This window comes from Ascaphus truei, chromosome 7 (assembly GCF_040206685.1).
Source record: "Ascaphus truei isolate aAscTru1 chromosome 7, aAscTru1.hap1, whole genome shotgun sequence".
Lineage (NCBI taxonomy): Eukaryota > Metazoa > Chordata > Amphibia > Anura > Ascaphidae > Ascaphus > Ascaphus truei.
Genome location: NC_134489.1, coordinates 14,222,531 through 14,235,062, shown reverse-complemented (window position 1 = coordinate 14,235,062; position 12,532 = coordinate 14,222,531).

Genomic DNA, 12,532 nt, shown 5'->3' with positions numbered 1-12,532 from the left:
AATGGGGAACGATGGGAAGATAATGGGGGACGCTTGGGAAATGGGGAACGATGGGAAGATCATGGGGGACACTGGGGAAAATGGGGAACGATGGGAAGATCATGGGGGATGCTGGGGAATATGGGGAATGATGGGAAGATCATGGGGGACGCTGGGGAAAATGGGGAAGGATGGGAAGATCATGGGGGACGCTGGGGGAAAATGGGGAATGATGGGAAGATAATGGTGGATGCTGGGGATAATACGGAACGGTGGGAAGATCAAGGGGGATGATGGGGAGAATGGGGAACGATGGGAAGATCGTAGGGGTTGCTGGGGAAAATGGGGAATGATGGAAAGATAATGGGGAATGCTGGGGAAAATGGGGAACGATGAGAAGATCATGGGGCACTGGTGAAATTTGGGAATGATGGGAAGATAATGGAGGATGCTGGGGATAATGGGGTATGGTGGGAAGATCAAGGGGGACGATGGGGAGAATATGGGGGAAACTGGGAAAATGGGGAATGATGGGAAGATCATGGGGGACGCTGGGGAAAATGGGGAATGATGGAAAGTTCATTGGGGATGCTTGGAAAAATGGGGAACGATGGGAAGATCATGGGGGATGCTGGGGAAAATGGGGAACGATGGGAAGATCATGGGGGACGCTGGGGAAAATGGGGAACAATGGGAAGATCATGGATGACATTGGAAAAAATGGTGAATGATGGAAAAATCATGGGGGATGCTGGGGAAAATGGGGAATGATGGGAAGATCATAGGGGACGCCAGGGAAAATGGGGAACGATGGGAAGATCATAGGGGATGATAGGGATAATAGGTAATGATGGGAAGATCATGGGGGACGCTGGGGAAAATGGGGAATGATGGAAAGATCATGGGGGATGCTGGGGAAAATGGGGAACGATGGGAAGATCATGGGGGACGCTGGGGAAAATGGGGAACGATGCGAAGATCTTGGGGGATGCTGGGGAAAATGGGCAACAATTGGAAGATCATGGGGGACACTGGAGAAAATGGGGAACGATGGAAAAATCATGGGGGATGCTTGGGAAATGGGGAATGATGGGAAGATCATGGAGGATGCTGGGGATAATGCGGAACGGTGGGAAGATCAAGGGGGATGATGGGGAGAATGGGGAACGATGGGAAGATCGTGGGGGTTGCTGGGGAAAATGGGGAATGATGGAAAGATAATGGGGAATGCTGGGGAAAATGGGGAACGATGAGAAGATCATGGGGCACTGGTGAAAATTGGGAATGATGGAAAGATAATGGAGGATGCTGGGGATAATGGGGAACGGTGGGAAGATCAAGGGGGCCGATGGGGAGAATGGGGAACAATGGGACGATCAATGGGGACGCTGGGGAAAATAGGGAACAATGGGAAGATCATAGGGGACGATAGGGAGAATGGGGAACGATGGGAAGATCATGGTGGACGCTGGGGAAAATGGGGAACGATGGGAAGATAATGGGGGACGCTTGGGAAATGGGGAACGATGGGAAGATCATGGGGGATGCTAGGGAAAATGGGGAACGATGGGAAGATCATAGGGGACGATAGGTAGAATGGGTAATGATGGGAAGATCATGGGGGACACTGGGGAAAATGGGGAACGATGGGAAGATCATGGGGGATGCTGGGGAATATGGGGAACGATGGGAAGATCATGGGGGATGATGGGGAAAATGGGGAACGATGCAAAGATCATGGGGGACACTGGGGAAAATGGGAAACAATGGGGAAGATCATGGGGGACACTGGAGAAAATGGGGAACGATGGAAAAATCATGGGGGAAGCTGGGAAAAATGGGGAATGATGAGAAGATCATGGGGGACGCTGGGGAAAATGGGGAACGATGGGAAGATCATGGGGGACACTGGAGAAAATGGGTAACGATGGAAAAATCATGGGGGATGCTGGGGAAATGGGGAACGATGGGAAGATCATGGGGGACGCTAGGGAAAATGGGGAACGATTGGAATATCATAGGGGATGATAGGGATAATGGGTAATGATGGGAAGATTATGGGGACACTGGGGAAAATGGGGAACGATGGGAAGATCTTGGGGGATGCTGGGGAAAATGGGGAACGATGGGAAGATCATATGGGACGCTGGCGAAAATGGGGAACGATGCGAAGATCTTGGGGGATGCTGGGGAAAATGGGAAACAATTGGAAGATCATGGGGGACACTGGAGAAAATGGGGAACGATGGAAAAATCATGGGGGAGGCTGGGGAAATGGGGAATGATGGGAAGATCATGGGGGACGCTGGGGGAAAATGGGGAACGATGGGAAGATAATGGAGGATGCTGGGGATAATGCGGAACGGTGGGAAGATCAAGGGGGATGATGGGGAGAATGGGGAACGATGGGAAGATCATGAGGGTTGCTGGGGAAAATGGGGAATGATGGAAAGATAATGGGGGACGCTGGGGAAATGGGGAACGATGGGAAGATCAAGGGGGACGCTAGGGAAAATGGTGAACGATGGGAAGATCATAGGGGACGATAGGGAGAATGGTTAATGATGGGAAGATCATGGGGGACGCTGGGGAAAATGGGGATTGATGGGAATATCATGGGGGATGCTGGGGAAAATGGGGAACAATGGGACGATCATGGGGGACGCTGGGGAAAATAGGGAACAATGGGAAGATCATAGGGGACGATTGGGAGAATGGAGAACGATGGGAAGATCATGGTGGACGCTGGGGAAAATGGGGAATGATGGGAAGATAATGGGGGACGCTTGGGAAATGGGGAACGATGGGAAGATCATGGGGGATGCTAGGGAAAATGGGGAACGATGGGAAGATCATGGGGGTTGCTGGGGAAAATGGGGAATGATGGGAAGATTATGGGGGATGCTGGGGAAAATGGGAAACAATGGGAATATCATGGGGGGAGATGGGGAGAATGGGGAACAATGGGACAATCATGGGGGACGCTGGGGAAAATAGGGAACAATTGGAAGATCATAGGGGACGATAGGGAGAATGGGTAATGATGGGAAGATCATGGGGGACACTGGGGAAAATGGGGAACGATGGGAAGATCATGGGGGATGCTGGGGAATATGGGGAACGATGGGAAGATCATGGGGGACACTGGGGAAAATGGGGAACGATGGGAAGATCATGGGGGACACTGGAGAAAATGGGTAATGATGGAAAAATCATGGGGGATGCTGGGGAAATGGGGAACGATGGGAAGATCATGGGGGACGCTAGGGAAAATGGGGAACAATGGGAATATCATAGGGGATGATAGGGATAATGGGTAATGATGGGAAGATTATGGGGGACACTGGGGAAAATGAGGAACGATGGGAAGATCTTGGGGGATGCTGGGGAAAATGGGGAACGATGGGAAGATCATGGGGGACGCTGGGGAAAATGGGGAACAATGGGAATATCATAGGGGATGATAGGGATAATGGGTAATGATGGGAAGATTATGGGGGACACTGGGGAAAATAGGGAACGATGGGAAGATCTTGGGGGATGCTGGGGAAAATGGGGAACGATGGGAAGATCATGGGGGACACTGGAGAAAATGGGGAACAATGGAAAAATCATGGGGGATGCTGGGGAAATGGGGAATGATGGGAAGATCATGGGGGACGCCAGGGAAAATGGGGAACGATGGGAAGATCATAGGGGATGATAGGGATAATGGGTAATGATGGGAAGATCATGGGGGACACTGGGGAAAATAGGGAACGATGGGAAGATCATGGGGGATGCTGGGGAAAATGGGGAACGATGGGAAGATCATGGGGGACGCTGGGGAAAATGGGGAACGATGGGAAGATCATGGGGGATGCTAGGGAAAATGGGGAACAATGGGAATATCATAGGGGATGATAGGGATAATGGGTAATGATGGGAAGATTATGGGGGACACTGGGGAAAATGAGGAACGATGGGAAGATCTTGGGGGATGCTGGGGAAAATGGGGAATGATGGGAAGATCATGGGGGACGCCAGGGAAAATGGGGAACGATGGGAAGATCATAGGGGATGATAGGGATAATGGGTAATGATGGGAAGAGAAAAAAGGGGGGGATGAGAAAAAAGGGGGGGATGGGGGAGCACCGGTAGAAAGCTAGTATACACTGAATGGATTGTGTAATGCTCTATGCCAAAGTGAAGGGTTTTGTAGGTGTAAAATAATTTTTAACACTCACACGGCCTTGTGCGAATGCTGTCGCATCGAGGTATCTTTTGGACTCTCTTTTCTTTCTTCTTTCTCCTTTCTTCTTTCGTCTCCTATCTGTCTTCTGGATTCTTTCGCCGCCTTGCGTCTGAGTTCTTCTTCTCCTACTTCTTTGATGTTGGACTCACCCTCGGAATAAATATATACACAAAATATATGAGCAAACTGTGATTGTATCAAGAAGATATCAGGATATGTGATATGGATATATAATAGGAATAAGTAATATGAATAAAACACTCACACGGGCCTGTGTGCGTGCGCTCTATGGGATGGTATCTTGGTCTCTGAGGGGCAGTCCCACTACTCAATGAATAGTTGAGGCTCTAAACAGAAAGTCAGAGGCCACACCTTGGTTAAAAGGCAGAAAACAAAATAAATGTTACTACTCACACGGCCAAGTGTGAGTGCACACTTGGAAATGGTATCTTTAAGATTCTCCTTCTGATGTCCCAGCTGGGAGAGGTCCACTGGTGCTGCACGTGAGTCCTCACCCCCCCCCCAATGGGTCAAAAAGTTCTGAGCCCGGGAATTCAAGGCCAAAGTCTTTATTAAATCAATAAATAAAACAACAAAACACAGCTAACTCAGCCCGTGAGTTACTCTGTGAAATAGTAAAAAAGCCAGTCTTTTGGGAATCGAGCAGGACTTATGATACTGCAGCTGAACTGCCTCCGCGTCCGGATGTAGCGCTGCACGTCCGCGTGACCCGCTCCCGACGGTGGCTTGATAGGGTCTAAAATCTTGGGGGATTTTGAGCTACGCGTTTCGCCCTATGGGCTTCCTCAGGCTCCGTAGTTAGACCTAACTATTAATAGAATTAATACAATTAATAGTGTACAACAAGCAGCATATACTAGAACAACAATACACAAGATAGCATATAATTAAGGAAATAGAGAGTCCAATGTTCAAAAACCTGTAAGAGTCCTGACAAATAGCACCAGAACAAAATGTACAGGTCCCAGGGGTCCATGGCAGCTCTCACATGGAGTAACCAGCTCAACAGCAAAATCTACAGAGAAAACAAAACAGAGAGCGCACGCCACATTTCAATGAGAGTTTTCTAGTGAATTTATATAAATCAACTGTGGTGGAGAAGAGATCAAAATCTTTATCAGGGGAAAAAGTCAGACCTAGATCAAGGACTCGTGTCTCAGAATGAGTGAGTGTATGTTTGGATAAGTTAATTACATTAGTCTCATCAATGTTTATTGTCGTCTCTTTTTCGTCTGTGGTCCCCCTATGTTTGACTTTGGATTTGGGTCCTCTCTTTCGTCGTTTTTTGACCTTGTTTGACGTTTAGAGATAGAATTGGGTTTACTATGTGTCTGTTTTGTAACTGAAGCTTCTTCTGTGGAGGAAGCTAGGGAGTCATATTCAGAGAAAGACACCCCATATGTGACTGATTCATTATCTGTTGTGTCAATGCTAGTGGTGTCTCTATCACTGTGTCTGTTAGACTGATCTTTTTCATGTGCTTTTTTCAGGATAGATTTGGTCGGTTTATTTGATTTATTTCTTTGAGCTGCACGGTCAACCGATTGTTTTTGGGATGTTTTAGGCATCGGTTGTGTTTTCTGCCAGAGGTAGACCTGATTACGTTCGTAATCAAATCTGTCTCTGTCATACTTGATCTGTTTGGCTTGCATCAGATTTTTTTCAAATTTAGTAATATTAGCAGCCAACTTTTCATCAAATTCTGTGAACTCTTTCATATGTGTAAATTCAGATAATCTATCCTGAAGTTTCTGCACCTCTTTCTTGGCTAATATTTTCTCTTTCTGTCTATGTGAGATAATAAGGTCAATGAGTCTGAGAGAACAGTCGTCTAGGATCAATCTCCACTGTCTCTCAAACTCATCATTTTCAAAACCAAATGTGGGGGTCTTTTTCATGCGTAAACCTCTAGGAATACGCTTTGTCAGCTGGTAATTCTCAAGTGTGGTAATCTCCCACCATACCCTGCGATCATGTGAAATCAATTTTTCTAATTGCAAAAAATATTTTTTGAGATCTTGTGCATCTTCACACAACAGTTCATGGTCTTTAACGAAAACGGAATTAGCTTTTCTGAGTCTATCAGCAATGTCAAAGCAATTAAATGCAAAGTGTGTCTTGGGTGTAGGCTCCTTAGTGACATCTGGTTCCGTTTCAGAATCCATGGTTGGGTTCAGTGGTGTATCAGAAAGCAGAAAAAACGATTCCAAAACATATAACAGTCTCTCAATGAGTGTGTAATAAACCAGTCCAGCTGTGGTAAAATGGTATCAGATAAGTGGTAAGTCCGAAATTTTCAAAGTTACTAAGAACTAATGAATGGTCTAAAGTATAAAAAAAAAAAAATCTTTAATGAAATCCTAAAAACATGGACAAAAAATGTCAAGAAAAAAGGATATAGTGGTGAGCTGATTCACTACAATCAGTATAATAAAGTCTCGTAGGCGTGCAGACTCTCTGTGAGCAGATGAAGTAGCAATGGTTTAACTGATTGGTTGAGGGCTACTAACAGCTCTAAAACAGAGAGTACCATAGAATAATGAAAAAATATAAATAATGAACGGGACCGCTGAGGTAAGCTGCGAGGCAATTCAAAAGCGTGGGTGTGGGAGAAAAAGAAGGGAGAGATGCTGTGAGCTGCGTGTATGTAGGAGGAGTCCCAATGGGAAACGCTACCTGAGATCCTGAAGTGTAGCGGGCCTGGGTCAGTGCCCCTACGGATCCCTCGTGTAGCCCTCCTCCAGTGCAGTTTTCTCCATCTCAATTAGCCTCCGTGTTGTCTCCCTTCTGTGGCGCGAAGATCCCGAGTGCCGGAAGACACGTGGTGATGTATCCGGTCCGTCCGGGAAAATCTTCCTCTCCTAGTGGACACGTGATGGTCCGGGGGGGGGAGATAGACTGCCGCCAACACCCACGCAGACTCCGATCCTCAGCGCGTCACTCCAATCTTGCGATAGCAGGAAGCAGAAGTGGTGATTGGAAAGTTGAATCGCACCAGGTCCCCGAAAGCACTGACAGCTCGCCAAAAATAGAAACTAAAACTGTTTAATAAAGACTACACTGGCGACACACTTTATTCGAGCTCGGCTAGTCCCACGAATTCAGGTATACCCGGGTGTATTGAGGTTTGTGACTGTTTTCTGCCCGAGTGCATTGAGGTATTTTCCAAGCAGGGATTGAAGCATTTTATTCCCGCTGGCTGCAATACTGCACAGTATATATATATATATACTGCATTACAATTCATGAATTTATGCCATCTGGTAGACACGCGAAGCATTGCAGCCTATTAAATCCTAATCATTATCATTTAACAGATCAGCCGCCCGTCAGCCAGGCATGAACCCAGGCTGGGAAGGCAAACACAACGGGGCTTGTCAGAGGTGAGGAGCGGCGCATTCCAGGTATCTGCCAGGTACATACTGGGTATTTGCTCGAATAAAGTGTGTCGGTGCAGTACATAAAAAAGAATAACAGGACAAACAAAAAACTGCTACATAAACACCCTACGCGTTTCAGGCACCTTAGTGCCCTTTCTCAAGGGGAATAGTGGGGACTGAATGAATATCAAGTATATATAGCCCCTCCTGTCTAATTAAACTCACAGCTGAACATGGTTAATTCCTGGTAAGTAATTACACTTGTTAAGCCTATGGATGCACCATAATAATGATTGAGTAGTTCAGGTGATGTCACAATTGATTAATTAAATCAATAGAAATTCAACAGGGACCATATGAATACAAAATCTAAGATATAAATGGTATCTAATATAGTACAATCCTAATGCAAAATCAATGGGATATATTACAATCAATGGAGACTGGGGGGATGGTGAGGGATAGACACAAAAGGAGGCAAGAAAACTTGGGCTAACAGAGAATATAATGAATATAGACATCCACTGATTGAGATGATAACATGGTAATAAACAAAATATTCAAAGTTTATACAATAGCTAAAATAACCATCAGATATACAATAGTTTGTAGAGTAGCTAAAGTTAACTTAAGACAGGCTAACCATAGAAACCTCTAAGAGTAGTCAAAGGAGTCCTAAAAGATGTTAAATAGGAGGAAATATGTGAACAGACTACCACTTGATATCATACATGTATTACAGGAAATATTTGAGATCCCACTCTGTATTTAATCCCTTAGGAATTAATGTATCAAGGGTGAAGATCCAGTGGGCCTCTCTGCGGTAAAGTGTGGTAACCCTATCACCGCCCCTGTAGTGTATGGGTATCTGTTCTATTGCTATGCATCTGAAGTTTGTTAAAGTGCCATTCTGACAGATATTGAAATGCTTTGATACAGGATGTGATTCGTCTCTTTTAAGTATTAATCGCATATGTTCAAGTATTCTTGTCTTAAACATACGTGTGGTTAAACCTATATATTTTTTATGGCAACCACAAATGAGCATGTATATTACGAACTCTGTTCTGCAATTCAAAAACATTGGAATATTGTAAGACCTTGTGTTATTAATATTTGTAAAGGGAGTGTTCCCTGTAGTGTTCCCTGAAGTCACTGAAGGTTGCTGTGCTGCAGGGGCGGCCATAGTGATAGTGAGCATCACCCTTACTGTGTAGACAGCGAGGGACAAAGAGACAAGCGTGCGGTGCAGGTTTGCTGGCGAGTCGTCTGGGACCAGACGCCTGGACATTGAGACCCAGGAGGCAGACTGCTGATTCATCTGACCCTTTGCGAAGATGTACCGGTCACCGCCGTGACCGGAAGATACTATAACATCAAGTGCACCAACACCGGTCAACAGGCGCTGATCCCGCCTTAGGCTAAACTCTTTAGGAACACTGAGCAAGTGGTTAAAGAACTGAGCCTATACCAATAGCACTATACATGGACACGTCTGTGGGGCACGCGGTGAGGGGACAGAGACGTTACTCCTGATGAGTGGCCGAGCCACTAAGGTTATACCGTTATACAGTAGTATAAGGTTATATGTGTTGGGTTATATTGCTATATGATAGAGTGATAAGGTATTGTGCATTATCTTATAGTAAAACTGGTTGCATCATATATGCGTGTTGTTGTATTTCTTGCCCAGGGGAATCTCACATTACAGGGATCCTGGGTAAGTGGAGGCACTGCGCTAAGTAGTGTATAAGTGTTACCCCAGGCTCCCAGCTAGCGGAGGCTCAGATCTCCTGGAGCCGCAGGTGGTGTACAGTGACCAGTAGTTCCTTTGGGAGGGTTCAGAAAAAGGGCTACACTTCTATAATGTAACAAAAAACACAGAACTTCAAAATATGAATGACCAAGTTATCTTACATGGACATACGTTTTACAATAGGGGTTTCACAAGTGTTTAAAATAATCAAAAAGGCCAGTATTTCAAAAAGATTGAACTACTGACGTAATGGAAGGAATGAAGGGGTTAATGGATTGACTAAGATTCCTATGTGTACTCTCAATGACCAATTGAGGGCTGGGAAATATTCAATCTTAGGTTGACCCTTAAATAGCCTCTCACTATTGTGCTAATTTCTACTACTAAAGTCCCAACAAAGTCCTCTGTTGCAAAGACAATGGAAGAATTGCTGTGCAGCTCCCACCATGCATGAAGGGTTATGTGGAGAAAAAACAAACAAAATTATGGTGCAGTATGTCAAACTAATATAACTGACAAAAGGACCCAAAACACTAATGACAAAACAAAACAAGACAGACAAACTAGACAACCAATAGCAAGGCTAATAGTGATAAAAAGCTAATTTATTAAAACAACATAAATGAAGGGTTCCAGAAGACTAGAAAATCGCCAGGTCCAGATATTGTAAAATTGGGACCCTACTCACAAGATGCCAATTTGTAACAGGCAATGAAGATAAACGGCGTGCTGCTCATCCACTGCAGTGGTGGCCGGAGCGCCTTCCTGTGATTCCCCTGCCTCGGATGGATGCCGCGTCACTATGGGGCGGGACCTCCAGGCGGATGTCACGTGACTGGAAGGCAGGACTTCCTGGAACAGAGTTTTTTTTCCTCCCCAACTTCAAGCCTGGATCAACTGCACGTCTTCTTTCACCAACAGACAGCTCTAAAAGAACTTCCCTACGCGTTTCATGCGCCTGCGTGCACTTCTTCAGGGGTTGTAATGACACTAATACTGAGTGGAATATATACACCCACACTGCGATCCCAATTGGTTAATTACACAATTGAAAAGTAAGCACAGATGTTACCACAGTACTGACATCACAATAACATGCCTTGCTAAACAGACAACTACAATACAACACAAGACAATAAACAGTTAACAAAAAAACACTTATTCTAATAATGAGACTATTCAAATATGGATAAAATACTACTAGGTAAAAACATTACTATACTATAAAAAAGCCTTCAATTCAAAGTCTATGTTCAGGCCTCTTGGAGAGAGTGTTTTCAGTTCATAGATCCAGTATGCTTCACGCATACTGGCCTGTTGAAGTCTGTTACCACCTCTCCAATTGGCCTGAACAACCTCTATAGCTTGACATAACAAGCCTTTAGGATTCTGATTATGACACATGAGAAAATGGTGAGACACACTGTGATTGACCAATCACTTTTTGATGTTGTAGATGTGCTCATAAATTCTCCTTTGAAAGGTTCTCCCTGTTCTGCCAATATACTGCAAGCCACACGGGCATTGAAGCAAGTATATAATAAATGTAGAATGGCAATTAATAAATGTCTTGATGGGATATGATTTTGATGTTACTTTTGATGTAAATGATTTAGCATTACAGCTAAAAGAACATGCAACACATTTCGCACAAGTGAAAAAAACTTTCAAATTCCCTACTTGTTTCTGTCTATGCTGATTGAATGGACAGCTTGGGGCCAATTTAGATTTTAAATTATTTGCCTTAGAGAAAATAATGTTTGGCCTTTTTGGGAGAATCTCTACAAGAACATCATCTTTTAACAGGATTGGCCAATATTTGTTTATGATTTGTCTTATTTTAGGCGCCATCTCATTATATTGAGTAATAAATGATACTTGATGATTACACCTATTTGTTGTGTCTTTTTTCTTATATTTAAGCAGTGTGTCTCTTTCAATGTCATTGACTTGTTTAAGGGCCTCATCCAAAAGGCTCTCAGAGTATTTTCTCTCTATGAATTTAATTTTTAAATCTTTGGCCTGAGCTTTAAAAATTTCCTTATCAGAACAATTGCGTTTAAGACGCACTAGTTGACCCTTCAGAATATTTCTTAGCCACTAAGGGTTATGCTGACTATCAGCACGTAAATAATTGTTAGCTTGTACTGGCTTGAAGAATGTTTTCGTTTGAAGTGTGTTGTGACTAACATAAATGTGAAGATCTAAAAAATCAATGTGCTCGGTGCTGTGACTACAAGTGAACTTAAGATTTCTATCATTATTATTCAAATAAGTGCAAAAAACATCCAAAGATGCCTGACTGCCTGACCACACAAACACCACGTCATCAATGTAGCACCGCCAGAGCACCAAGTTTGCCTCTAGAGGACAATTGTTCCAGATATAATCCTCCTCCCAACTGTCCATAAATAAATTAGCATAACTAGGGGCAAACCTGGTTCCCATAGCGGTGCCACATTTTTGAATAAAATAATGTGAATTAAATTTGAAATAATTGTGCGTTAAAATAAACCAAATGCTATCCACCAAAAAATTCCTTCTACCCAAAGTAAAGTCAATTTTAACCTCCAATTTACGTGACACAGCTTGGCTGCCTAGTTTGTGATTAATAACTGTATACAAGATGTTACATCAGAAGTAGCCAATATGTACCCAGGCTGCCATTTAAGATCTTTTAACATTTGTAATATGTGAATAGTGTCTCGCAAATAAGATTTAACACCTGTGACAATTGGTTGGAGGTGGTAATCAATAAATTGAGATAGATTTGAGGATAGTGAAGATATGCCAGAAATAATAGGTCTTCCAGGTGGGGAAGTAAGGTGCTTGTGAATTTTAGGTATAAAATAAAATAAGGGAGTGCGTGGAAACTGAATATACAGAAAATCAAACTCTTCTTGAGTAATGACTCCATTGTTCAAGCCAGAGGTCAGCAATTCCCCCAGTTCAACTTTGAAATCCTCCAAAGGGTCATTGACAAGGGGGAGGTATGTGGTGGTATCATCTAATAATCTCATTGCCTCCTGCATATAATAGGATTTATCCATCACCACTATACCTCCTCCCTTGTCAGCTGATTTAATGACAATCGAGTCATTATTTTCCAAATTTTGAAGAGCCTCTTTTTCTTGAACATTAAAATTGTCGCGTCTGATTTTG